The sequence below is a fragment of the Ascaphus truei genome, chromosome 7 (assembly GCF_040206685.1).
Source record: "Ascaphus truei isolate aAscTru1 chromosome 7, aAscTru1.hap1, whole genome shotgun sequence".
NCBI classification, from domain to species: Eukaryota; Metazoa; Chordata; class Amphibia; order Anura; family Ascaphidae; genus Ascaphus; species Ascaphus truei.
In genome coordinates this window covers 87,602,833-87,629,229 of record NC_134489.1, presented here as the reverse complement: position 1 = coordinate 87,629,229, position 26,397 = coordinate 87,602,833, and the positions used below count along the sequence as shown (strand labels likewise).

At 43.4% G+C, this 26,397-nt stretch overlaps 2 long non-coding RNA genes across 2 annotated transcripts in view; one reads left to right on the top strand and one right to left on the bottom strand.

Moving 5' to 3' along the window:
- The window catches only part of LOC142498566 (uncharacterized), a 198,355-nt gene that overhangs the window by 152,856 nt on the left and 19,102 nt on the right, over positions 1-26,397 (bottom strand). The window lies entirely within an intron of this gene.
- On the top strand, positions 840-25,038 carry LOC142498565 (uncharacterized). The gene is made up of 2 exons (XR_012802478.1): positions 840-1,209; positions 24,238-25,038. It is a non-coding gene; the product is annotated as an uncharacterized LOC142498565 (long non-coding RNA).

The window sequence follows — 26,397 nt, the reverse complement described above, 5'->3', positions numbered from 1 at the left end:
TGAGAACCCAACACATTATATTTATTAAGTCCACCAGTGTTCGGGGTTTGCCACACATTGCAATATTGAAGATATGAAAGATGCAAGAGTAAATTAAATAAAGGATATATAATTTAGAGTCCCAGTTCAGTTTATCTGCATCGCAATTAGATATTTACTATATGTAATAATACTATAGGTACAGCATTTGATTACAGAAACGTTCTCAATCCGTTTCCAACCAAATAATATTATCAGTCTTCTCTATGGGCAATTTTAAAGCTGCAGTTCAAGCTGTCGTTTAAAAAAAAAAAAAATTATATATATTTGTTTCCATTCAATATGTGCATCAATACAATTTACACACTGCCAAGTGATTAGCTAAGTTACTGATTGATCCGTTCTCCTGTAATCGATCGCTGAAATTCGGCTGGGGGTTCACTAAATGCATCTTGGGTAATCTTCTGCTGCACTGATAGCCAAAGATCATGTGACCAGGCATGCAATGGATTCAATTAGTTCACTGCTAGAGAGGGCAGGGCTCAAAAATGTGATGCTGTTTCAGAAGGGGATGTGGCTTTGTATATGGTTGCTATCGGAACAAAAATGCCTGTTACATTAGAATACATAAAAAATTTCTTTAAAATGGTTTTTTTTTTTTTTTAAACGCTACAAGTATTTTCTCATACTACATGTAGCCAGGTCTCCCTCTTACCTTCAGGCTGCGTGAGGGGGACAGCTGTGTGGTTGCTTTTGGGAGATTGTGAGCGGGCCTCAGGGGCTGCAGGCCACATGTTGCCAGGCAACCAATAGGGCTGCTGCATTTATAACAGTTAGAACAGTGATAACAGTTAGGGCAGTTGGTCAGTAGGGAGCAGGACAGCAAGGGGATAGGTAAGGTCCACGGAGAAGTGCTCTGGTGGACTAGGCCAGAGTATAACCCTTTCAGGTCCCAGCTAGACCCCGGCCATCTCTAGCTTGTGGTGCTATAGGGAATGCCCCCTCAGATAGGGACGCACCCCTTAGCCTGTTAGTGCTAGTACCCTTGTACCGGTGGTGGCGGTGTGCGTTGCCTGCATCAGGGATCAGACCAGGCCCTCATGTTAGAGGCTATCTAAAGGTGGGACGTTCCGGCTGGAGGCTACCCCACGCGGAGGCGGATCTTCGGTGGAACAGACTGACCATTTCTTGGCCTTACTCAGCAAACCCCGGGTCTGGAGCTCCGGGCAGGTATTTTCCACAAGTGCACCAACACATTGTGGGGCAGCGCTGTCTCACACTTGGGGTGGGATAGGCTTCGTGGCCTGGACACTGGGACACTGGTGCCCCTGCACCCAATTACTGTGGGGTATACACCGTGGGTCCGTATGAGCTATACTGTATATTGTGTCTTCATGGTTATTGTTTAGTACTTCCAGTAAATACTGTTACCCATAATTTGTGTGTGTATTACTGGGTATATTGTCTTGGGAGGGGCATCCTACATAAGGATCCCTCTCAGGTGGAGGCGCTGTTAGTAGATATTGATACACACACCCCAGGCTCCCCGTGGCAGAGGATCGGGCCTTCTGTTTGCCGCGCAGGAATTAGCAGCACACATAGTCGCCCTGACACCGGGGAAAGGGGGCTACATACAGAATATTTTTTTTTTTTTAAACACACACGTAGGATATTGCTTGAACTGCAGCTTTACCATAATTCTAAAAGAAAAACTATGTTTTGGAAGTTGGAAAGCCTTTAAATATTCATATTTGATGCTGAATGCAAATCCAATCTAATTTATGTTTATTTGTTAAGCGAAAGATTAATGAACATAGAACCAATTTGCCTGTACCATCACTAAAAATCCAACTATACTAGATGACATGACTTATAAATATGTAAGCACCTGTCTTGACAATGCATTAACCTGTTATAACTCAGCTTGATCCAGTACAGCTAAGGAATTTGAAACTAGATTTTCCGTATATTTACGATATCTAAGGTCTTTTTTCATAATAATAATTTAAAAAAAGTGTTTTTACTTGTCACAGGTTTTGTAATAGATTTGTTAATAGTCTGTTTTTGGTTTATTACATTGAACAAAACTGTGTAAAGACCAAAAAAATTAACTCTGTTGATTTTAAATGTATAGCAATATGTTTTGTTACTTCTTGTTAGTCATTACTTTGCTGTGGTAGGGCGAAGCGTTAGTAATCACAGGGCCTCTGACATGTTACATTATACAGGGCCTGAAATAGATTGCTAACCTAGGTCCCTGGTTTGTTGAGAGACCTTGATGGTGGTGGTGCGGAAGGTTTGCTCAGCGGAGGTGGCGGCCCCAGCTAAAGACGAGGGCCTAGCCAGACGATCGCAGTCCTCCTGGTGAAGAGAGCCCAGACGGAGTGCGGAGGAAGGCCCTGTTCGAGAATCATGGAATTGTGCCCTACTTCTGGTTTCAGTGGGGTGGGTCCCCGGAGTGGGCGGGCTCGGGTCAGTTGTCCCGACTATGCCCCCTGTCGTAGGCTCGGAGTAATCATACTTGTTCTAGTGAACACTAATGAGGAAATGTGTCAAACTGATTCTTAGTAGCAAACAGAGTTAGAAAAGAACCCAGTTGTTGCTCAGTGATTGACTGAGAAATAATTTAATGAATAAGATACTGTGGTTACAATCAATATCTGCTGATATCACTCTTTAAACCACAGTATCAGAACTAGTTAATGTATTCCTTAGTGACTATAACAGCAGAACAGTTATCTACATTATATTACTATACTTTTGAAGGAACAACTTAAGAATCTTTGGAAGCTTACAGTATGTATTCTAATAATAACTATATCTTTCTCCAGAGGCACATAAAGAATTGAAGTGTTACAAAAAAGGTGCATGGCCTGCATGATAACATTTATCAAGGTGGTCATTTTTTATTGTCCAAAGCGGCTGTTCAGGCCTTTTTCAGAAGAAAAGTCCCATTGAAGTCAAAGGGGTATTTTGGGAAGAAACAGACTGATCAGCTGCTTTGGTGGATATTGAATATAATAACATTAGTTCATATAACACTTTTCTCCCAGTGGAACTCAAAGTACTTCACAAATACAATATAGAACAGGGTATGCAGTACTTTGTCACGGACTGTTTATAGTCAGTTTCTTTTTTTTCACTGAGCCGCTTTCTCCCACACCTCATTAGTCATCAGAAAGAAAGGGCATGGATTGGATAATAACTTTCGAATACAATAAAAGTATTGGAGGATCAGCAAGGTAGAGGATGAAATCACTTTGCAAACACATTTATTTTAGAGCAAGAGTTTATATTCTGAAGATGGAGGTTGGCAGGCACAGAAAACACATCAGAACGTAGTACTGTATACTGTACTTCACTCAATTGGTAAAGAAAGCATGGAATTTATTATCTTCAGAGGTGGTGTAGGGCAATTTAGTAAATGGAGATAGACACAGGTGCCCTGAGTATGTAAGAAAAACCTGGATGAAAAGAAGGAAAGGGCCCATATTTACTAAGTGGTGCTATTTCATTACTTACTTTCTGGCACTTGAAGACACATGATGGCCCATTCACTTGAAAAAGAAAAAATGAAAGAAGTGGAAGCACAATTATCTTCTACTTAAAAAGCAAGAAAGACAAACATTGTAATTTAAGTCTTTTGGATGATGTGTATTTAAGATGAATATCCAAAATGCTTCCCTTCTTCAAAAAATATTGGCTATAGCTCACCCCCTTGCAGAGGGCTGAACGGCCTCAATGAAAGTGCATTTTAGTTGGGAAAAAGTGTGAAGGATATGAACAAAGGTGGCTACGGTATAACAGAACATGGACATAAATATTCACTGTGGCGTCTGCCAGAGTGCCAGACACATACTGAATTTAAATAATTTATTTTTAAATAAATACAACTCTACAAACTGTAGGAAGGGATTCAACTTGCTTCCCACAGCACACAAAATTTTATTGCGTTGACAAGTGTAAGGCACCTTAGGAATGGGATATGGTGTTAGACCCAACAGGATCAAACATTGAACCCACACAACCTCTATTATTCAGAACAACTGCTATAGCAGTTTGAGCTGAACCGGCTGATTGCTAGCAGTGTACACTGTCTAATAACAGCATGCCTCCAAGGTATATCTATTTTGTTGATTGTAACCTGGGGTCTATAAGTTACTGGGGTCAAGGGAAATTAAATAAAAGATGAACAGAACATGGGCAACCTCGCTCTACTGTGTTAGAAGAAAATGGGTGCCACCTCTCCTGATGTGCAAAAAAGCCCGGGCGCTACCTTAAATGAATAAGTTGTGGGGTGATATAATTCTTAGGATAGACCAATACAACCTTAAAGAGTACTTAAAGGTCCCCTCTACTTCCGAATCTCTTCCTGCTGTTCAAGACCCCAAAAAGGACCTATCCAGGATCCTTGATAGTACAGAAAAACAAACAAAAATGGGGGAGCACAGGTTGAGGGACTAGACAGACGTTTCAAACACTACGATGGTATCGGACTGTGATGTGAAATGAAGTGTAAAATAACGTGAACACTTGCACGGCCTTGTGTAAATGCTTTCACATCAAGGTATCTTTACTTTTGCTGTTTTCTCTTCTGTGTTCTCTCCGCTTGTACTTTTCTTCTCCTCTGGTATGCAGTAAAGCGTCTCCGGTCTTCTCCAGAGGAATGGCTTAAGATGTTGTCCTCAGAGTTAAATGAAATGAAAACAAATACGTGAGGGACAAGACAGAATATATATATAAAATAATTCTGGGATAGACGATTGTATTTAGATCAGAAAAGCAGAGGAATACTGCATCCACTCACACGGACAAGCGTGAGTGACCTCTGGAGGGAGGTGTCTTTGATGGCACCTCACTGCAGGGCTGTCAAGCACCCTTCCTGTTTTTCACACTAAATAATAGGGAAAAAGGGGTTAAGGGGCGGAGGTAGGTTAAAATATAACCATGTGAGGTTAACAGGAGACTCACACGGCCATGTGTGAGTAAGGACTGTAATTGGTATCTCTTCTCCCCTCTATGGAACTCCAAATCCAAACCTTCAGCCGAGTGTGTTAGTCACTCAAATAGTGCCTGGTTCACACGGTGGTACACAAAGGTACACGGGTGAAGTAATCTTGATCTTTATTTAACACCAACAGGACATAGTCCCAACAAAACATTTAAAAAGCACTTAGTCAAAACGACTTAAGAGCTGGGTATGCATAAAAACAGCCAGTCTATCAGAAAATGTTCGTGCAGGATACTCAAGTGCGCAGCTAACTCTCCGCGTCCGGGTGGTGTGCTGCACTCCTACTTCCTGCTCCTGACGGTGGCTGAAGTGGTAAAAAAGTACTCAGGGATAGTAGCAACGCTTTTCGCCCTTCTTGGGCTTCCTCAGGCTCCGTAGAAAGGTATGGCTGGGGTCATAGCCTTATGTAGGGATCCCTCAGCCAATCCGATCATCTCCCTGAGTCCCTCCCTTGCTTGCATGATGTATCTCCATTCGGTCTTCTCAGCTGTCAGATCTCAGTGGCAGTGAGCGCTCGAAAGTCGCGCTCTCATTCCTTACACATTAAGTCCCTTGAAACCATCAAGAATTGGTTGCATGGTTATGATATTGCAATACATAAAGACGTGCACTTTATCAGCACAAACTCTCTGGTCATGTGGACATGTCTTTTACTCTAACAGAGTTCAGCTATGGAATTGATTTAATAAACAGACCCATTACTTGGATACAAGGGTTAACATGTTGCTTAATTCATCACGGAAGTACAAATGGTTATTTCAGAATTAATTTTTAAAAACATATACAAATATTTAAATAAATATATATTAAAAGAGTGAGTATCACTGCTTTTGTGCTAAAAATTATGATGAATGATAAAATTCCTTATATAAAATCCTAAACATTACTAAAACATTTTTCCATATGGATACTTTAAATACATATTTTTCGATGGCTTTGTTAAAAATGTTATACAAAACTTAAACATAGATGTGGTCATAAAGACGTCAAATTGTTGTTTCTGATGATAGGTGTCATCTGAAATAGATCATGACAAAACAGAATAGAGTCAATGTCATATATCAGAATAAATGCATGGTCATGCTCAACTTTATTCTGATAGAACAGCTGATGGCTACTGTATATAAAAACATATGGTAGCACTTAAAGAAATAGACGTGTCCCCAAATGTTGTATGCCTTGCGAGACATACTGTCTGCTAGATGATGGCCCCGAGGTCTATGTCTATATTTAGACCTCTCTCCTGAACCTAGAGTACACAGTTATAACTGTGATTCCACAACCAAGCACTATTATTATTTATAGATGCATATTCTTCGTACTATCTCGATGTTATACATTTTCATCCCTAATGGTTAGGTAAAAGCAATACCGATAGGCTTGCACTAACCTTTCGATATGACAGTGATATGTGCCCATTGGCCCTATTCTTCTTCAGTGGCTGGCATGATATGTTTGTTTAAACTGTTTAAATTATGTTAATATTAATAAAATAGCAGGTTTGTATTATTAGGACTTGGGAACAATAGCCTAAAGAAGCAGGGGAATTGAGGAATCTGAAAATCATGAGTGTAAGGCCTCGGCCATGCTCCCTGCTTGCTCGCTGAGGCGCGCTGAGGCTCAGGGAAAGCGGGTGCTTTCCCTGGCCTTGCGGTTGCTTACCGCACGCGCTGTCAGTGGGCCGTCAGGGGGCGGGCCGGGGGCGGGCACGTCACTGGCCGGGGGCGAGCCAGTGACGTCACGGAACTGGTTCGCCCTCATTGGGCGAACCGCTCACGTGACCGGCCTGTCGCGCCGGCAAGCGGGGGAATTTTAAATTCCCCTAAGACCTACGCTTCCACGCGCTTGCAGAAGCATAGGTGAGCCCCTACTAAAGCCGCTCTAATTGCGACTGTAGGGGCTCAGTGCTGAGCAGGAGCGCGCAAGAGCGCGCTTCCGCCAGCAAGCAGGGAACATGGCCGAGGCCTAACACACCATGCTATAGCTACTATGGTTTGTAGTCATACCATTTATGTATGAATAATTAGAAATGTTTTTTAGAGAGGTAGCTAAGGTTTTCCTACTTATTTATTAGTAGCTTTCCTGAGCCAGAGAATTAGGACACGATGGGCTTATAAACACCTATCTTAGTGAAGATAGACTTTGGGTAGAAAGTCAGCCTTGTCTTTGGATATCCTTAGTTCAAGGGCAGATGTAAGTTAATGCCTGAGAATGCACCTTGTGCATTGTGCTATAACCCCCTTGCCATGTAACATCATGATATCTAAACCATAGACAGTAGGGTATACAACGGCTAGATGCATAATTACTTATCATAATTGCTTAGTATTAGACATATAAGTGTAATTCAGAGTTTGAGGCTCAATTTTGCAACAATATAAATGAAGATTTGACACTACATAGATTACAAATATAATGCTGACACTTTGCATGAGGTTCAAAACTTTTATTATTGTCAAGTAATACTCTAATTATTTAGAGTACTGTTTTTATGCACATGTAATTCATTTAGCAAGTTCCCCCGGCAACACCAAATGAAAAACCTAAAAATGTTGGATCTTGAAATGTATTTTATCTCCATGTCAATATTTATATTGTTACTTCTCTGAACTGCATTACAAGATCAATTGTCTATACGTGTGTAAAGAATATTGCTTTATTTCTTTATGTATTCTTTATTTTATCGACTAAGCTGAAAATTGTTTACATACCATAGGAAGGATTAGCTCAAATATCCTGGGTTAAAAATGGTCCCTGTTCTACCTATTTTTCCTCAATTCCCTTCCACAATCTGCTAGTACTTACTAGTGTGCCATAATGGTGGTATTGTTGCTAAATTTAGTTTAAAATCCACAGCTGTCTGTGAAAGAAAATAACTGATTAAATAATAAAAATGTAAAAGTATAAAGCTCTTTGTTATAGGAAATGACAGGTGAGATAGCACTCTAAGCAATTACACAGGTAACTGAATTCTGCCAAATAGGCTCACAGTGTTCCTACTAGAAGGTTCAATAAGGATTATTTATTTATGGATGAAAAGTAATGAATTCTTGTTAATACACTGAATTGTTAATGTCACAGTTGGGTGAAAAGACCATGCCATTAGTTATGTTTTAAATTTTAAAATTGTATAGAGATGAAAGCTTAGAAAAGGTAACTTAATGGTCTGACTGTGTGATCGGGAAGTGAGGGAATGGCTACAATTATGCACTTTTATGCTGAAAGGCCAAATGTCCGCTCCAAGGAATAACTTGTCAGAATTTGTTTTAAATATCCCAATATATATAACCCTTCATCACACTATTATTTAATTATGCATCTTAAAGATGTAGTTCAAGCTGCTGTTTAAAAAAAAAAATTCTATTCAATATGTACATCAATACAATCTACACACTGACAAGTGATTAGCTAAGTTGCCAATCGATCCGTTCTCTTGTAATCGATCGCTTAAGATTCGGCTCAGGGGTTCTTTATATCACTGTTAGGGCTGCAGAAGATTACCCAAGATGCAAAGTTCTGTGTGGAAGATCGTGTGGCCAGGCAGGCACTAGATACAATTGGTACACTGCTAGAGGAAGGGCAGGGCTCAAGAGCCAGAGCTTGTCTCAGAAGAGGAAGGGGATGTGACTTTGTAAATGGTTGCTTTTTAAAAAAAATGCTACAAGTACTGTATTTTCTCATACTACAGACATGATTTTTTTTAAAAAAACCCACCTGTAGGATATTGCTCGAACTGCAGCTTTAAAAGAGCAATTCATGCACTTTTTTTATTTATTATTTATTTTTTACATAGGATTGAAACAAGGGGTCTCCGGAGCAGAATCCCATTAATTTCAGCTCCGGTGACCCCTTGCTTCCTGAGATACAAACCTCCGAAAGGGGTGCCGGTATCTCTGCAAAGTTTAACACTCCCGCGTCACATGGGCCAATAGGAAGCCACACAGTATGATGTCACGGCTTTTTGTTGGACCGCAGGGTATGGTAGCTTTGAAATGCCACCATTACATGAAGGTATGTAGAAAGGAGAAGGAGCACAGCTATCCGCATCCCAGGTGCAAAAAATGAATGAGGGCAACTCCAATTGCGATAAAAATAAGTGTTGCTTTAATTAATCAGCTTGGCAATGGGGTAGGACAACGCACCAACGCGTTTTGTCCCGCAGGACTTTCTCCATGTGTGGAGGACATGTAACAGCATACAATTTAACATAAAAAATTTCTCGCCAAAATCGTCCCACAGTGACATCATCACTGCGCGACCCGGAACTGAGTCGCGTCATCAATGCGCTTACCCGACCTGAGTCACGCAAATAGAAGACATAACACATGGAGCAGTATGATTGGCTACCATACAATAACATTGAATACAACAACTTTAATCAAATGGACATGAACATTTAAAATAAACAACCACATACTATAGACAATTAAAAAACTCAATATGAACTAAAAGGATATACACTGGTAACATAAACCTCGTGGACTATGAAACTAAGGCAAAACTAAAACAACATGAAAAGATATATATACTATAATAATGAGCACCAGATACCACAGAAAACCAAGATGGAAACTACTGAAATAAAGAGTGATATTAGATCTGGACTAGATATTAAAGAACACAAGTTGTCCAGGTTTTTTGATTATAGATACACACATATATTTCCCTTGCTTATGTAGGATAGAGGGTTATTACACCTTTAGTGGACTTAGATAAACTAATATATATGTTGTACACCAGTGCTAATACACACCTAATATGATTTAGAGATCTAATATCACTCTTTATTTCAGTAATTTCCATCTTGGTTGTCTGTGGTATCTGTAACCTGTAACCTGAGCGGAGCGGCTACCGGCACTTCCTACCTATGTCGGCTTGTTCTTTTCCGGGCTCGGTGCAGGGGTTTTCGCGTGGCCTCTTATCTGATCCAGCGCAGCATCTCCTCAGATGACGCAGCGTATTGACGTTGCGGCCTCACATAAAGACAACACGGCACCATGCGGCGCCACTTTGTCATGAAAATATGATGTCATGAGAGACGCATGCGCGAGGCGGTGGTGCATGGAAGCTTGAAGCTTGAGCTCCAGCCTGCCGGCGCAAATAATTAAATAAATACCGTAATTTTCGGCATAAATTTTAGCAGCAAAAGGCAGCCTCTGTTGTCCGAACAGTAGGGGATGCCGCTGGCCACAAGGAGGGGCAGAAGAGTCACCTCAGTCGCAAATTATTTCCATAAAACTCCTCACAATACACCTGCAACAATGGCGACTGGCGGGAAAAGCAAGGCAAGCAGGAGCAAAGACAGACCCCCCCCCCCAAGGGTCAACGATAATGGAGATGCAGACACAGACACAGAAGTGGACGCTGGCAGACCACCTTCAGGGTCTGGGGACCAGGAGTGGGCTAGGGTTAAGGACATTAAAGAACTATGTGGGAAAATGAGAAAGTTCTTTAAATCAGAGCTCTGGGCTCTGCGGAAGGACCTTGACGCCCTGGGGGAGCGGACAAACACACTGGAAGTGAAATCAGACAGCCTTGCACCAAATTAAAGCTGAGGAGGCCTCTCTATCTGCTCAATTAAGAGATATGGGGGATAAGCTGGAGGACTCAGACAACAGAGACAGGAGAAATAACCTCCACATCAGTGGGGTACCGGAAGCTGTAACAGACCCAGAAGACTTTGTTGCACGCTGGGTGGAACACCTAATACCAGACCTAATACCTGAGATGGATAGACACCTGGATAGGTACCATAGGGCCCTCAGTTCTCGCCCTCAGCCCAGGGACCCCCCAGGGATATTATTGTCCGGTTCCACTTCTTTAAAACGAAGGAATCCATCTCCAGAATCACCAGGAACCAAAAATGTGTTGAGTTCGACGAGGTCCAGTTCCAAGTCTTTCAAGACATAGCTTTGACTATGCTGGCCAGGAGGAGAAGTCTGGGGCCAGTCACGAAAACACTGAGGGACAACAACCTAAAATACCATTGGCTGTTCCCCTTCGCATTGCTAGTAATAAAGAATGGAGTTGCACATACCTAACGTAAGCTTGAAGATGGGTACACATTCCTCCGCAAGATGGGCCTGGGACAGCCCTCTGGGTCTCCCCGGATCTCCCCCCATGCCTCCCCAGGGAGAGGAGAGGTGCCACCAACTACCTGGAACAGAGCTGGATCCGTGTCCGTCCCCTCCGGTACCAAGATGTAATCCACGACAGCCAAGCCTAAGCCGAGCCCCGTCGTCCAGGTCGGATACGTTGGAGTGGCGGTGCTTCCCTTGGCCCACCTTGATGAACCATACCTGTGGTCCGGTTGAAAAAGCAACGCTCCTGTAATGCCATCGGACAGTTGCCGCATGGACTCCCTGGACGATCCACTGAAATTTTGAAGTGGCGGCCATCTTACCTTCACGCTGAGCGGGAACCTCCGAGGATTAGCGCGGGACCGCAAGCCACACCTCCGAACAGCTCAACGGAAACCCTCAAAATGGCGGCCTCCCTTCCCCTTCCGGTTCCTCCACCCCTCTTCCGGTGCCTCGCGATGACGCGAAACGCACTGATTGGTCGAGGGCGGAGCAGAGATGGTGCGGCGGAGGCGGGGAGGGAGGGGAATACGGAGCAGCTCAAAGGCCTAATAAGCTGCAGTGACAACACAGCCGTACATATACATGCAGGAGGGCCATAATATAGTGTGCATAATAAAGGCTTCCGAGCCACATTAGTCTCGTGGGGAGGGGTGGGGTGGTGGTGGGGGGGGGGGAGACGGACAGTCCTAGCCAATGTTTTATTAAGGGTTGAAAGGTGGGGCAGTCCGGACGGACGAACAGGGTCAAAGCCAGGCATCAGTGGCCCTCCCCATAAGAGACTCCAGCTATAGAGAGGGATGCTTCCCTCCTCAAAGCTGATTTCGCCCCAGTTAGAAGACGAGCTCGCGGGCTACGGGGGTTACCCGGGGGTGGGTAGGAGGGTTTAATAAAAATAGCAGGGGATCAACATACATTAATCCTTTTTTTTTTTTTTTAAAAGACCAGAGATATAGATATGGGAGCAAGGACACGGGATGCGGGAAGGGATATAGATTAGCTATAGTCAAGGGTATAGTTAGGGGAGTACTGGGGTAGATTATATCGTTAAGGGTATGGGCATACTTGAGTCAGGCATGAAGGTATAGGATGGACATGCTCACACATCCTTACAAGTCTACATCTGACATTTTAAACTAATTTTCATGCTGTTTGAGATTCTAGGTGTTCGTGTAAATCCATGATTTTTCTTCTATTACCTGCAAATGTTAGAAGTTAAAGTTTTGCCGGTACAAGTTATTATGCAATGTTATGCCGGTACAAGTTAATGTAAATTGTTTCAGAATGCGCCGGCGGGGACTACCCCCCGCTGCAGGCGTCTCCATCTTCGACCCATACCTTTGAGATGGGTTGTTTTCAAGTCCCAGGGAGGCTTGTCCCTAGGGACACAGATCAGTCCAGTTATTTGGACGATCGGTTTGGCCTCACCTATGGGCATAAGGATCCCACAGGGGCTGACCCAGATGGGATCCTATTGAGTCGTTGTTTAAATGCTAATAGAGATGCTATGCTTAAGCTGACATTGTTGTCTTTATGTTTTTTGTTTGTTATATGTTCCACCACCCCCTCCCCATCCTCATGTATTCCCCCCTCCATCCGGTCCTCCCCTCATTCCCTCCCCCACCCCGGTGGAGAGGGGAGAAGCCTTAGACAGTCCCAATGGAGCCTCCATCGTCATTGTGCCTATCTATTCAGCGGACGGATATCTCGTTCCTGGGAGTAGGGTAAGACTATTGCTCACGATTCGCACTTCACACCTGTTAACATTAAATGGCCCTTAACATTGTCTCACATAATGTGAAAGGCTTTAATAGCCCCGTCAAACGCAAACTAGCATTTACAGAATATAAAAGGCGGGGTGCCGATATATTGATGCTCCAAGAGACGCATTTCAGCGATAAATGTGCCCCCCGCTTCATGGATAAGCAATACTCTCAGTCCTACCTCTCCGGCCCCCGAAAAAAAGAAGGGGATTGCTATACTTTTCCACAACAAGACCCCCTTTGTGGCTAAGACAGTATGGAAGGATAGAGAAGGCCGATACATTATTCTGACTGGTTACATACACGAGCAACCTATCACTTTAGCAGCCATTTATGCTCCCTGCGAGCAAGGCGAAATTCTTCGACACCTTCTTTCAATCCCTAAACACTCTGGCACATGGACATATAATTGTTGCAGGGGACTTCAATGTAGCCCTTCAGCCTGCAATAGATAGGTATAGCCCCCTAGAGAGAATAACAAGAAAGTACTGTCCTCTCTGAATTCGGGCCTCCGGAAAAAACACTTAAGTGATATTTGGAGAGAGTTACCCGCTAGATAGGGATTATACATTTTACTCCCAACCTCACAATTCATACAGTAGAATCGACTACTTCTTCATTTCTATTAGACTGGTCCCATTGGTTGCCCGAGCAGAAATCCATGATATTTCATGGTCAGACCATGCACCTATTGAGCTAAGGTGTAACCAAATTAAACATGACAGGCTCGGAGCGAACTGGAAACTGAATGAATCCCTTTTAAAAATCTCTGATATATGCGAACACATTGGACAGGAAATTAACCAATTCTTTGAAATCAACACAGGCTCTGTGGAATCCCATTGTTCTCTGGGAGGCTCACAAGGCGACCCTTAGAGGCATGTTGATTAGCGTCGCGGCGAGACGCCAGCGGGAAAGGGATGCCAAAATTGTCACCCTTCAGTCCAAATTAAGCTCCCTCTCCGTGAGCCACAAAAAAAGGCCGGACCCGAAAGTCTTAAAGGACCTCAAGATCGAATTAAATATGCTTCTGACTTCCAGGGCATTATGTTGGTCCAAGAGGAAATTTTCCGGGAAGGCTAACAGGCCAGATACGATGCTAGCCCGATTGCTATGAAACAGACAGGCCAACTATAATATTCAGGCGATAAGATTGAAATCGGGATCCACATCGGCCAACCCCAAAATTATTGTTGACGAATTTGGTAAATTCTATGAATCTCTATACAATGGAGAGAAAGTGGCACACACATCCAAAACGAGTAAAGCCTTGGGAGATTTCCTGGCAAACCCGAACCTGGCAAGATTTACTGATGAGGACAGAGAGAGTCTGGGTGCGGATTTTACTATGGAGGAACTAGCTACGGCCATTAAGGAATTAAAGCCGACGAAGGCCCTGGCCCGGGCGGCTTCTCGGGGATATACTATAAAAAATTCAGCAAAGTATTAGCCCCTAGGCTGCTCCACATGTGTAACGCAATCTTAGCGGGAGCCCCGGTCCCCAGCGAGATGCTTTGGGCGCCTATATCATTAATTCATAAGTCAGGCAAGGATCCGCTGGACTGCAAAAGTTATAGACCAATCTCCCTGATCAATACGGATATTAAAATCTACGCGAAACTACTGGCCAATAGACTAAGTCAGATCCTGCCCAGACTGATACATCCAGATCAAGTCGGGTTTATTAAAGGTAGACAAGCAGCGGATAACACCCGACGAATCATTGATCTGATAGAATTGGCTAACAGAGGAAAATCACAAAATATGATGTTAAGTCTGGATGCAGAAAAGGCATTCGACAGGATCGACTGGCCGTATTTAAAAGAGACGCTCGGGGCATTTGGCTTTGGATAGGGTGAGTAGTGCGATCATGGCACTTTACTCAGGCCCCACTGCTAGGGTCATACACCAGGGCTTTCCATCTGCCCAATTCCAAATTAAAAGCGGCACGAGACAGGGGTGCCCATTATCCCCCCTCCAGTTCACCCTCTGTATTGAGCCCTTAGCAGCGCAGATCCGTAGCTGCCCAGACATAGTAGGTATAGATATTATTAGTTCGCAATCCCACAAGGCAGCCCTGTACGCTGATGACATCCTATTATTACTCTCGCAGCCCCTCACCTCTCTGCCAAATCTCGTCGATTTGCTAGATAAATTTACAAAAATATCTGGATTCAAAATCAATCATTGTAAATCTGAGGCCCTCAACATCAGCCTCCCCAAGGCGGTGGAAAAGCTACTTAAGCTAAATTTCGATTTTAACTGGAAACAAAACCAGATTAAGTATTTGGGAGTCCACATTACCAGAGATGTTAAAGACATATATAAGGCAAATTATCCCCCCTTAATTCGATCTCTCAAAGCTGACATCCTGAAATGGTCATCCCAAAGAATTTATTGGATAGGCAGGATACAAAGTATCAAAAATGAATCTTCTCCCCCATATCCTATACCTATTCCAAACACAACCGGTGCCACTGAGACTGAAAGATTTACTCTCGCTGCAGTCTGACATCTCCAAATTCATATGGGGGGGCAAAAAACCGAGAGTAAATAAATCAACTATGAAGCGACCCTCTACAGAGGGAGGCCTGGCGGTGCCTTGCCTGTTATCCTATTACAAAGCGGCACAATTAAGCCAAATTGTTCAATGGCATTTCAACCCTACATTGAAAAGGTGGGTGAAACTGGAAAAAAGCACGTAGAGGTGCTGACATGTCGTTTTCCTCTATGACCAACTCGCTGTCGATATGGAATACATCAAAGCACAGACACTTCTTTACCACTAAAAACTCCCTGATGTCCCCCCTATGGGGGAATCCTGACTTTGCTCCAGGCCTGCTGTATGGTAGTTCTTCTCTTTGGAAAAAAGTTGGTCATCTACGTCTTAAGGATCTGGAGGGCAATAGCAAAAAGGTTAAATCGTTCAAGCATATTAGATCCGAAAAGAATATCCCTCACTCCGAATTTTTAAATATATACCAAGCTACAGCCAAAAGCTCAATTTGCACCACACTAAAGGAGAATGCATATAAGGTCCTAATGAGATGGTACCACACCCCACTAAAATTATCAAGGTATGTGCCAGGACTCTCCCCGCTGTGCCCTCGACAGTGTGGAGAGTCGGCCGACCTGTTACATATGCTGTGGTCTTGCCCACGGATCGCCCCTCTGTGGGAAGAAATTCGAGATTAGATTCAGAGGATCTTGGGCCTCCAATCCCCCTAGACCTGGTTGTTTTTACTAAATAGACCACTGGTGGGGCTGCCAAAAGCAAACAATAAGTTAATCGGGCACCTTGCCCTGGCGACCCAGTGCGAGATCGCAGCAATATGGAAACTTAATGAGATTCCATCCCCAAGATTCGGAACAGGATTTGGTATGTCTGCCAGATGGAAAAATTAACGAGTCTGGTTAACGACACTGGCATCAACTATCTAAATATCTGGGTACCTTTGTTGGCCCAGTCAGACATCCCCGGGGTGGAGCGTGCCACAATATGGCATTGATAGTTCTGGATGCATTCTCCTTTGGTGGGTCCAGAGCATACCTCACTCTAGCGCTGAGAACACAGACAATACAAACAACTGAGCTGCAAAAACCCTAGATGCCAAGGAAACAAGAACGTGCTCTAACAGACAGGTTCTGGAGGCCCCATCTGGGGAGATCCCTCCCTCCTTCCCTAAGGGTAACCACACTTACCAACTCCCTATCCTCCCCCCCCCCACAGTCACCCCCCGCCCCTCCCATCCTTGGGTACGTTACGTAAGAACCTATATATGTGAGAGTTACCAAGTTACCGAGAGTCATGTGTTGTCCCAGTCCGTCTTGTCTTGTGTCGTCCTGTTGTCACTTTCAACACAATGTCATATCTCTGTTGATTAGTTGACTCATATTCTCACTGCATTTGTCTATGCTATGTTATAATTGTATCTGAACATTACTTGAATAAAAATACAAGTTATAAAAAAAAGAAAATGTAATGTTATTTCACATCGCAACGCCATGATAACGTGACGCTGAAAAAGGAGATGTCTTCAGACAGGCGAGAGACAGTTATAGAGGCCCCGCGCTCTCCCCTGGTAAGTATCACTGGAACAAGGGAGGGTCCCCGGAGCTGAAATTAATGGGGTTCAGCTCCAGAGACCCCCTGCATCAATCCTATGTAAAAAAAAAAAAATACCCTAAAATATTGTCTGCTTTTATTGTCAACAACTGAGTCACCTGTGATGAAGCACAGATATCCTTAAAACATGACCTGTTGGCCCTGGATGACTGGAGTTTGTACCCTGTACTGAACCATTAAAGCAGCTGCCGTTTAGGAACCTTGTAGAGGCATTTAATTAACCATGTCACCACTAGTGATTATGCAGTTCATGTAAAATTAAATGTATTATATTAGAAAAATTATGGTTTTAGTATAAGAAGTAAACATATTTGCTATGTGGAAATTCTATACAGGCATACCCCGCATTAACATACGCAATGGGACCGGAGCATGTATGTAAAGCGAAAATGTACTTAAAGTGAAGCACTACCTTTTTCCACTTATCAATGCATGTACTGTACGGCAATCGTCATATACATGCATAACTGATGTAAATAACACATGTGTAACAGGCTCTATACTCTCCCCGCTTGCGCACAGCTTCGGTACAGGTAGGGAGCTGGTATTGCTGTTCAGGACGTGCTGACCGGCGCATGCGTGAGCTGCCGGTTTCCTATTGAGCGATATGTCCTTACTCGCGAGTGTACTTAAAGTGAGTGTCCTTAAACTGGGGTATGCCTGTATTTAGAGAACATAGTAAGGATCACAAAATAAGAAATATTATCACTTACATAAACATAGCTACGCTCATTTCTATTAAACAATGTATCTGGGCAACAAAGTAGAATTCTGAATGGTAACCCTCAGCTCTTGCCCTCTAGGGTCCCCAGAAGGGCGTTACATTTTTAGCATTACGTTATCGCCATTTTACGTATCGTTATCCGTAACGCGTATCCTTAAAGGTCTATTGCATTATGAAGTCCTGGCATTTACCTGGAAAATAGCAGAGCAATAAATTTGAATGTTTGTTTTGCTTACGCATATGCAAATCCTATGGTAATGAGCTGATTACCTATCATCAGAGACCCTCAGACTCCATTCGTGTTAGCGCATGGGAACAATGCTACGATATTTAAGACCTTCCAAAAGCTGGTATTGCCAACATCCTGATCCTGATTATCATTGAGTTTTTTCTGTGAATAGCCTAGAAGCAATGTAATGACTACAAATATAAATATTAGGGATCATATAAATGTCTGAAACACATCAATCTATTATGGTTTTTAGTGATTAAAGTGATATTTTTGTCTGAACTAATATGGTATATAATGTAATAATTACTGTAAGTCTAAAAATGTAAAATTTGACAATATTATAGTAAGATTTGCATTCACTTTTGGCAAAGGCAAATCGCATGCTTTAATAACGAGCGTTAAAGTTTGACCAATACGCATGTACAGTTTATTTGAAAACGCGTCTCTGAGAGATGAAAATATCCATTACTGGCGTTGTACTTTGATGAATGGATGTAATTTTTTGTATCTCATTAGTTTTGAGGACACCCATTAATAAGACATAAAACAATCATTCACTATTCCGTAACACACATTATTAGCACAAAAACGATGGACTTCTATGGAACTATCCATAATATCTTTAAAGGATTGCCTTTGATTCAGTGTTATGCCAGGGAGATTACATTTGTTATTCATGGTTATATGCAGTCCTGTGTCCAGGGATGCCAATAGTGGGGGAGAGCTGGGACAAATGTCCCGGGGCCCGGCGGCTGTGGGGGGCCTGACCGGTGCTGGAAGTTCGTTGTGCCCAACATCTGTGTCCGGTTGCCAGGCCTCTGTTGGCTGCCAGGTACCAGCTATTCCCAGCTATAACCCAGCCTTCACTGGAAGCCCCGCCCATATGCTCATGCACATGCCCAACTTCCGCATCCACCTGGGCTCGCCCCAAGTAAAGGTAAAATGTGTGTGTTGGGGATTATTGTGTGTGTATTGAGGGAGGGGGGTTATTATGTGTGTATTGGGGAGGGGGTAATTGTGATTGTATATTAGAGAAGGGGGGTTATTATGAGTGTATTTGGGGGTCATTGAGGGGGGAAGTGGAGTGTGAAGAAGGGATAGGGGAGAGAAATACATGAAGTGGAGCGTGTGAGAGGTGGGGGTGTAAAGGGGGTAGTGAGAAAGGGGGGAGGAATACATGGGGAGAGGTTGAGGTGTAAGAGGGAGGAAGGCTGGGGTGTAAGAGAGGGAGCGGGAGAGGTGGGGTATAAGGGAAGGGGAGAGCTGGGGTGTAAGAGAGGGAAGGGGGAGAGGTGGGGGTGAAAGAGAGATAAGGGGGAGAGTAGGAGTGTAAGTGGAATGGGGAGAGTTGGGGGTGTGAGGGAGGAGGTATGAGAGAGGAGAAGGTGAGATGTGAGGGAGGGCGGGTAGGTGGGGTGTGAGGGATAGTGGAGAGGTAGTAGGGAGTGGGGAGAGATTGTGAAGGCGAGAGAGAGGTGGGGGCATAAAGGAGAGGGTGTGAGGAAGGGGGTATGAGGGATGGGGAGAGGTGAGGGTATGAAGGAGGGGGAGAGATGAGGTATGAGGAGGAGAGGTGGGATGTGAAGGAAGGGGGAGAGGTGATGGAGGAGAGGTGTGGTGTAAGGGAGGGGAGAGGGGGAAGTGTGAGGGAGGAGTGAGGGTGTGTGAGGGAGCGGGGGGGTCTAAGAAAGGGATGGGGAGAGGTGGGGGTGTAAGAGAGGGAAGGGGGAGAGCTGGGGTGTAAGATGAAAGGGGGAGAGTGAGAAGGGGAGTGTAAGAATGGTGAGAGAAACAGATGGGGTGGGAGTGATGTGTGTGAGAAGGGGGAATGTAAAAGAGAGAGGGGCAGTATAAGAGAAAGAGGGGGGGATACATGGGGGCGGGTTGGTGGAAACTCTAGTCCTCCTGGGTCCTGGGAAAGCTGTCCGCATCCTTGCCCAGGGCTGCTGAGAGGGTGGACAGCCAGTATTGGGGACAGCCCAGGCCCCCTGCCGGTCACGTGTCACTGTCGGCGGCCGTGTCAAACAAAAAAAAAACCTGCTGAAATGCTTTAGGAGGGGAGATCCAATCAGGGCCTTCCTCGTGGGCAGGGACCAATAGCTAATATAGGCGACTGCACAGGTGGGAGAAATGTGTTTGAATGTTATTACAAAGTGTATGCTTCCCGGAAATCAAAACAACTGGTCAAGATATACAGTTAGTTCCGTAAATAATTGGACACTGACACAATTTTCATAATTTTGGCTCTGTACGCCACGACAATGGATTTGAAATGAAACAACTGAGATCCAATAGAAGTGCAGACTTTCAGCTTTAATTCAAGGGGTTGAACAAAAATATTGTATGAAACGTTTAGGAATTGCAACCATTTTCATACACAGTCCCCTTATTTCAGGGGCTCAAATGTAATTGGACAAATTAACACAATCATAAATAAAATGTTCATTTTTAATACTTTGTCGAGAATCCTTTGCAGGCAATGACTGCTTGAAGTCTGGAAATCATGGACATCTGTCACGGGAGATTCCTGTGGCGGGTAGGATCTCGGTGGCCGGAACAGCACGAGCGTAGTAGGGGTCACAAGCAGGGGTCCGAGGCAGGCGGCAGGTAGCGAAGTCAGGAAACAAGCAGAGGTCCGAGGCAGGCGGCAGGTAGCGAAGTCAGGTAACAAGCAGAGGTCGGCAACGAAGAGACTGGAATAGGACAGAGGAGCAAGGACAGGTCTGGGGCAGGGACTGAGAACAGGAACAAACAGGGACAAGCCAGATTACCAGCAAGGGCTTTTACTGTGAACAGACTTCTATAATACAGGTACAGGTACAGAAACAGATCAGGAATCAGAGGCATGTGCATTAGGAGTCTGACTTCAAGCAAAGGCAATTGAATAAACCAGGAAGCAGAAGCTATAAAGGACAGAGACAGGAGCAACAAGAAGACAGACAGGCAGACAGAGGAACCCAGAGGAAACAGAAGACAGCAGCACACCCAGTGGACAAAGAAGAACTATGGCTAAGCAGGAGATCTAGGCGATCCTGACAACATCATCAAACGCTGGGTTTCCTCTTTTGTGATGCTTTGCCAGGCCTTTACTGTAGCTTCTTCTCGATCGGGTTGAGATCAGGTGATTGACTCGGCCATTGCAGAATATTCCACTTCTTTGCCTTAAAAAATCTCCTGGGTTGCTTTCGCAGTATGTTTTGGGTCATTGTCCATCTGTAAAGTGAAGCGCCATCCAATCAACTCAGCTGATTTGGCTGAATCTGAGCAGACAATATATCCCTATACACTTCAGAATTCATCCGGATGCTTCTGTCTTCTGTCACATCATCAATAAACACTAGTGACCCACTGCCATTGTAAGCCATGCATGCCCATGCCATCACACTGCCTCCACTGTTTTACAGATGATGTGGTATGCTTCAGATCATGAGCCGTTCCAAGCCTTCTCCATACTTTTTTCTTCCCATCATTCTGGTTCAGGTTGATCTTAGTTTCATCTGTCCAAAGAATGCTGTTCCAGAACTGGGCTGGCTTTTTTAGATATTGTTTGGCAAAGTGTAATCTGGCCTATCTATTCTTGAGGCTTATGAATGGTTTGCACCTTGTGGTGAACCCTCTGTATTTTCTCTCGTGAAGTCTTCTCTTTATGGTAGACTTGGATAATGATATGCCTACCTCCTGGAGAGTGTTCTTCACTTGGCTGGATGTTGTGAAGTGGTTTTTCTTTACCATGGAAAGGATCCTACGATCATCCACCACTGTTGTCTTCCGTGGACGTCCAGGCCTTTTTGTGTTGCAGAGCTCACCAGTGCATTCTTTTTTTCTCAGAATGTACCAAACTGTTGATTTGGCCACTCCTAATGTTCTTGCTATCTCTGTAATGGATTTTCTATATTTTTGTAGCCTAAGGATGCCCTGTTTCACCTGCATTGAGAGCTCCTTTGACCGCATGTTGTGGGTTCACAGCAACAGCTTCCAAATGCGAAAGCCACACCTGGAATCAACTCCAGATCTTTTACCTGCTTAATTGATGATGAAATAAAAAAGGAACAGCCCACACCTGTCCATGAAGCAGCTTTTGAGTCAATTGTCCAATTACTTTTGGTCCCTTGAAAAAGAGGGGGCTACATATTAAAGAGATGTAATTCCTAAACCCTTTCTCCAATTTGGATGTGAATACCCTCAAATTAAAGCTGATAGACTGCACTTTAAGCCCATATTCATTATTTAACTGTAACTTGAATTTATTTTGGTACACAGCCGAAATAACAAAACTAGTAATAGTGTCCAATTATTTCCGGACCTAACTGTACATACTGTGTATATATATATATGTGACCACACCTATAACCCACACCTAGGAGCCCTACGCAAGATCGCCAGGAAACTACAACCCATCCTCCAGGAAGATACAAGACTGCAACAGGTCTCCCTGAAGCACCCTTATTATCATACAGACAACCCCATAATCTCAAGAATACTATGGTGAGGAGTAAAGTATTCAGCAGTACAACTGAATGCGGGACAAAACCATGCCAGGACCCAAGATGCAAAACCTGCGCAATGCTCTACACAGCGGACACAATACAAATACCACACAGGAATCGGGAATACAAAATCAGAGGAAGGTTCACCTGTTCTTCCAGCAATGTCGTGTACCTCATCATGTGCATGAAATGCCCAGGGGGCTGCTACTACATAGGTGAGACAGGGCAGGGGCTAAACAAGAGAATGAACCTGCATCGCCACAGCATCACATGCGGTACAAGAGACAGTCCTGTTGGCGAACATTTCTCTGACTCTGGCCATAAGATGAACGATCTGAGGGTTGACATACTCAAAGGTAATCTTAAAACCCCGAAAGAGAGACGGTTGCATGAATACAAATTTATGCAACAGTTCGGGACACTTAGCAGTGGCCTAAACAGAGATCGAAATTTTATGAGTCATTACTGACACTAGTGAACTCTCGTCCCATGAGCGCTAAAGGCCATGTCTGTACATACTGTGCTATATGTATGCACACACAGCTGTCTCTCACACATACTAATACTCCTTGTTTTTCCATCCCTATACACCAATAGGGACCACTTAGGATCCACACACACTTTTAGTTGTGCTACAAACTCTCACATTTCCACGCCCACCCACCCACACCATTTATATCCACTCCCACTCCACACACACCTTGTGTAAAGCACTGTATATACTGTGGGCTCTCCATTCATTTTTATTCACACTGATACACATACACACTCTTTCTTCACTTGCTTTCAGTAACCTTTTGACACCTCTAGCCATAAAACACATCCACACCGGGGGAAGGAACAGCACAGATAACATTCCAATAGACACTGTTTTTAAGTATACCTTTTGCTTATTCATTGTAACATCGCCGGAAGAAGAGATCAGTGTATCTCGAAAGCTCGCACAAATAAAAGCATTTCGTTAGCCACAGAACGGTATCATCTATTTATTTTTTGATTATTGAAGCTCGGCTAACACTGTACTGATACCTCTACATATATATATACAGTGTTCGACAAACCTATACATTTGCTTTCCCCGGGCGAGTGGATTTAACCCCCGGGCGAGTAAATATTGGCCCAAGCAGCACACATTTGGTACTAGGTGGCGAGTAGATTTTTTTGTGTGGCGAGTAGATTTTTTGGTGATTTGTCAACCAGTGTGTGTGTGTGTGTGTGTGTGTGTGTGTGTGTGTGTGTGTGTGTGTGTGTGTGTGTGTGTGTGTGTGTAGATTCAGCTTAATGTCACTTACTTTGTAATGTGAAACCAGCAAGAGTATGTGTGAGGTCAATTTTCTAGTGGATAGCACTGTAAATCATTTATTTACTTCACACTTCATAATGAAATAGTGATAAATTATTTCATCAGACGTGATAAATCCATTATCACTGCTGAAATTCAGTAGTTTGAATCAGATAAAGCATTGTGGCATGGGAGCAGAGCCATGGGGCTAAGAATAATATTGGGGGGAAAATTATGCATTCTGAAAACTATTGTACACACTGATATTGAGCACCATTTTCTTCACAAATTCTATTCTGAAAACTATGCAGATTAAAGTTATCTAAAGTTGTAGTACAAATACTGCACTTGAATTTGTCTGTAGATGTTGCTGTAAATTGAGACTTGATATTAGCAAAACCAAATTCAAACCCAACACAACAGCTTAAAGATTTTTAAAAACGAAAACCTAAAACTATTTAGAAAGAAAACCAAAAACACCGAATTATTGAGCCATATCTTTAATGTCTTTTTTAATAAGGTAATGATATATGTCTTTTTTTCCTCTTACTAGTGTAATCCCCTGAGTGAGGAGATCCACACAATCTCGCTGCCCCCTGTCAGGTTCCTCTCCCAATGTGCTATGAACATGTGACTTTTAATGGACATGATAGCAGCCAATGATAATGGCTGTGGAAGAGGTGCTGTGGAAGAGGTGGGACCAAGAGGGAGAGAAGCCTTTAAAAAGAGGAGATCAAATCTGCACGGACCTAGTGCTATCAGGTTCAGTCAAGGATTGCAGATTGTGCACATGGCGGCAGGAGCAGCGGGTCACAATGATGTAGAATTCCAGGGCCATCGGAGGGGACCCTCAATGGCTACAAAGCACAATGGTACAGAAGCGCCCTTTTTGAAGAACAGGCATTCAACAGTTAGTACACAAAGAGCTCCCACAGTGTGTCGGCACCATCACTAAGCCCTTATACCTAGAATTGGTGGCTAACGCACTACTGACACCAACTTACACTAGCGCAGCATTATTGGGAACTGTATTATCATTGTATGTTATATGTGGTGATCCTCTGCTGAGGACCACAGGTAGCCCAAGTTATTCAGGGTACAGTAAACCCATTGTACTATCAGTAAACTGTATCTGTGTTTTTCCAACTGCCTGACCGTAGGCCCAATAAGTTATCAATAATAATAATCAATAATAGTCATATGTCTGAGAGCTGAAAGTGGACAGGTTACACATGTTTTTCTTTTATTTATTTGGTGATTCCTGCTTTTTGGTAATGTAAAGGTGTAATTTATTGCAAGTTTGTGATGTAATTAGTATATATTTTTTAGCAAATAAAAAAAACACTTGTTGGTACATTTGCATGTCTCAGACAGGTCTGCAGGTCTTTCCACATTATCGCAGCTCTTCCACTGCAGCCAGGGATTCTGGGTATGACATGCTAATGAGCCCACACAGTGGGTCACTCTTTACTTCTTATCCATATTTTTATATACAAATACTGTATTTTTAAAATAATATTACATGATGCAAAATCAAAACCAGAGCCAAAACAATTTTTTTTCCAGTTTTTTATCAAAACCAACAAATTATTTAAAGCTAATCTAAAAAAAACCAACACCAGGCCAAGTGCACATCTCTAATAGAGGCTTAGGACTGAAAGCAACCTGGGGTCCGTGTACTTAGAGTCGCAAATGGAATATTTGGTGTTTAATTAAGCATGAAAACCAAAACGTATATTGTATGTGCGTGCGCCAATGTAATACCCTTTTCTTTTATCAATGTGTGCGGTCAGCTCCAAAAATGTCTTGTCAGGTATGTTGGCGCAAACAGGTGTTTGTAGTAATTAGAGAGAGGGATATAGTTTGTGAGACAAACAGTACAGGGCTCAAAGACCCTTTTACTGCCATTCACGTGCAATGTCCATGCATTCATATCAAAAGAGTAGTCCTTAATTGGAATGACGGTTGCAGAGAGAGAGCAAAGCCTAAGTCCCGTGAGTTCCTTTAGTGAATATGGAGACTAACCCCTTCCCAGAAATATTCCACTTCCAAATCGTAAAAAATAAAAGGTTGACGTAAATATATATTGACGAAATTGAATACTCACAGGATCTCCTTCCGCATAGCTTCCACGTTCGGCGTGCTCCGATAGACATCAAATCCAGTGTAGCAAGTGCAAAACAAGCAGCAGCGGTGCACGGCCAGGCAATCACAAGGGGGGTCAGCAAGTATGCTCTTTAAATAATTTTATTGGCACAGACAGGTTAAAAGGCACGCGTTTCGCACCGGATGGCGCTTTATCAAAGAGTTGAGAGTAATTAGAGAGGCTAATTTTTGGGGCAGATTTGGATCCGCAGCGGATCGGCTAGTTCCTTTGGTCCATGGATTTTAGTGGATCAATCTCAAAAAGGAGATTGGCGTTTTGCGGATATTTTATTATTATTGTCAATACACTCAGCGAATTCCACAATCTGTTGACGGAGTTGTAGATTCCAATCCGCGGATTCAGCAATCCGTTGACGGATTTTTAAGGATCCGCCGAGATGCTGAATCCGCGGATAGGATTGTACAAATCCGTCAACAGATTGTATCCAATGGCGGTTTTTGATGAATCTGCGTGGATTAAAACTGTCCAAATCCATTTGCGGATTTTACACTTCAAAATGGATTTTCAGAAGAAAATGGGGGAAAATCTGGGAAATGGATTTGAGCG